This window comes from Mastomys coucha, unplaced genomic scaffold, assembly GCF_008632895.1.
Source record: "Mastomys coucha isolate ucsf_1 unplaced genomic scaffold, UCSF_Mcou_1 pScaffold18, whole genome shotgun sequence".
Classification (NCBI taxonomy): Eukaryota; Metazoa; Chordata; class Mammalia; order Rodentia; family Muridae; genus Mastomys; species Mastomys coucha.
The window spans coordinates 39,819,821-39,823,032 of record NW_022196900.1 but is presented as its reverse complement, the minus strand read 5'-3'; the positions used below and the strand labels follow the sequence as shown (position 1 = coordinate 39,823,032).

Here is a 3,212-nt window from a genome sequence, read left to right as displayed (position 1 = left end):
TAAACTATGTGTATGCTGAGAACCAGGATCTTCTAAGAGAGCAACAAGTTACCTTAATCACTGAGTCAATTCTCCAGTTCATACTTTGAAATTTTTAAATATTTAATTTAACCAAAGATCCACTGGTGTTCTCCTAAATTTAGAAACTCATCACAGGAGCAGCGTATGTCTTAAGTTTCAAACAACAGTTTCAGTGGTTCAGAAGATCTTGTGAGACAGAATAAAATTCTGGTGTGAAAGAACAATTTCTGCTCTCCACCAGCCGAGCAAGATGCCCAAAGGAAAGAAGGCAAAGGGGAAGAAGTTGGCCCCGGCCCCCGCCGTCGTTAAGAAACAGGAGGCCAAGAAGGTGGTCAATCCTTTGTTTGAGAAGAGGCCCAAGAACTTCGGCATTGGGCAGGACATCCAGCCCAAAAGAGATCTAACACGCTTCGTCAAATGGCCTCGCTACATCAGGCTGCAGCGGCAAAGAGCCATCCTCTATAAGCGTCTCAAAGTACCTCCTGCCATTAACCAGTTCACCCAGGCCCTGGACAGGCAAACAGCAACTCAGCTGCTTAAGCTTGCCAACAAGTACAGGCCAGAGACAAAGCAAGATAAGAAGCAAAGGCTACTGGCCCGTGCTGAGAAGAAAGCTGCTGGCAAAGGGGACGTCCTAACTAAGAGACCACCCGTCCACCGAGCAGGAGTCAATACAGTTACCACCTTGGTGGAAAATAAGAAGGCTCAACTGGTGGTGATTGCCCATGATGTAGACCCCATTGAGCTGGTGGTTTTCCTGCCTGCCCTGTGTCGAAAGTTGGGGGTGCCCTACTGCATTATCAAGGGAAAGGCTAGGCTGGGGCGCCTGGTCCGCAGGAAGACGTGCACCACTGTTGCCTTCCCACAGGTTAACTCGGAAGACAAGGGTGCTCTGGCTAAGCTGGTGGAAGCTATTAGGACCAATTATAATGACAGATACGACGAGATCCGTCGCCACTGGGGAGGCAACATCCTGGGTCCTAAGTCTGTGGCTCGAATTGCCAAGCTGGAAAAGGCAAAGGCTAAAGAACTGGCCACTAAATTGGGGTAAATGTACACTAAGTTTTCTGTACATAAATATGATTACAAAGTTATCTTCAAAAAAAAAAAAAGAAGAACAATTTCTCCCTTTGTGGCTGTTTATGAAGACACATTCTCCTGAAATACTCTTAGGTTAATGAATTAACTCCAAGAGGGAAATATCTCTGATGGTGACTAGTCATTAATTGTTAAAACGTTGCTTAGTGGATGAATATATTGATGATTTTACATCTAAATTGAATATATTTATGTGGAAACTAATTAGAAGATATAGGTCATTGGGTTCATTAATGTGTAGGATATATCTTGTCCCTAAGTCCTCCTCTCATAGAAAAAGGGAGACACTTTGTTCCAGCACAACTTCCCATTTTTGATGCTCTCTCTTGTCACAAGCTCACAGCTCTGCGATAAGCCACTACACAATGAGATGTCTACAATTATGAGCTAAATGAATAATTTTTTAATTTGCTTATTACCCTTAGGTATTTTGTGGTGGTGAGAACAAGATGACTCATACTTATTTTTAAAACAAAATAAATTAATCTAGATATATGAAGTGACCTTTTAAAATTCACTAAATTTAGAAGAAGAGCTAAAATAAAAAAGAATACACCTATGCACATTTCATAATTACAAAGTTTAAACATTGTATTAAAAGCATATTTAATTGCTTTACATTCTCTGCAATTGTAAATTAAGAATTGTCTCTCCAAAGTACTAAATTTTTGACATAAACTCACTAAACATAGTATAAAGTAAGTTGTAGCTGGTTCAGAAACTTACTGATTTCTTAAATTAATCATAAATTATTCAATTTTCCTACAAAATTTGTCCCATTTTTACTTGTGTCACAGTTTAATAGTTTTGCATATTTGAGGAAAACTTGTTTTCCTAATGGGCTAGTATTTATGCTTAAACTTACTACATCTGGGATCTAATACATTAGAAATTCCTTGTTTGCTTCTCCCAAAAAGAGGTCAGTTACAATGCACTGGGGACTGTAAATTATATTTCTACTTTCAGTTCCAGAAGTACATTTCTGAACTTTCTGAAGCCCAGTTTTCTTTCTGTAAATAAGTTAACATTTCTGAACACCTTGCTTCAGTGACTCCAACCTAAGAGCCTGTACTATCATTGATTCTTGATAGTCATATTTTTTTGTCATGGAAAATAATAGAAAGTTAGGATCAGTGTCCTAATATGCAGATTTCCATTCATTCTCATGACCATCAGGCCATCCTTCCTGATCCTTCCTACACCCAACCCAGAACACCTCCCTCTCCCTTACTGATCCACTTTCCTACCTAGTTCCTGCTATTCATCTGCCTTAGAGGACCATTCTATTCTCCCTTGCAAGTGAGACTCAAGCATCCTTGCTTGTGGCCTAGGGATGCTTTAGTCTCACTTGGAAGGTGAAATGCAATGGTCTTGAAAAGCAGATGGAGGGATAGGTGTGTTATGTGTTGGGTATAGGAAGAGGCAGGATAGATGGCTAGATGACTATGACAATAAATGACTGTGACCATAAATACAACTGACTGTGGAGAGAGGTAGGACACAGCTCTATGGAGAAATGGAAACCTAGAAAAGGGGAGGCACCCAAGAATCAATGGGGGTGTCTTTCAGCATTAGACATATTGAGACTGGGGAGGCTGGGGTGGAAGGATAACCAGAGGGCCCCAGCACCTTCTTAGAGGAGAATGGGAGATATATGAGGGGAGGATTGTCAGAGGGAGTGACTAGGAGGAGGCAGTGAGCAGAGTGTTAATATAATAAGAGTATACCTTCCCTTTTTGCTTAGCTTTCAAAGTAGCTTCAATTAGTTTTTGATATTTAATAAAGGGTTTATTTTACTATAATGGCCTTACATTTTTACCTATATTTCTATGAAATATTGTAGAAGGTATCTCAGCTAATAGTAGATTGTTCAAATAACTTTACCCTAGTAATCATTGACTCATAGCAGAGTGACAATTTTGAAAAAAAGTCAATACCTTTGCTCTTCTATTTTTTTTTTTTGTATTTCATTGTATATATTTGTAAAGTTCTTTTTTTTTTATTTCTTTATTTATATGCGAATTCCTCCATTCCCAGTTTCCCCTCCAAAAAAACAAAAAAACAAACAAAAACAAACCCCTGTTGCCTCCCCC

At 39.4% G+C, this 3,212-nt stretch overlaps 1 pseudogene; it reads left to right on the top strand.

Annotated features, from left to right (window-relative positions):
• The first annotated feature begins 256 nt into the window (after window positions 1–256).
• LOC116095375 lies at window positions 257–1,072 on the top strand (annotated as a pseudogene).
• The last annotated feature ends 2,140 nt before the right edge of the window (window positions 1,073–3,212 follow it).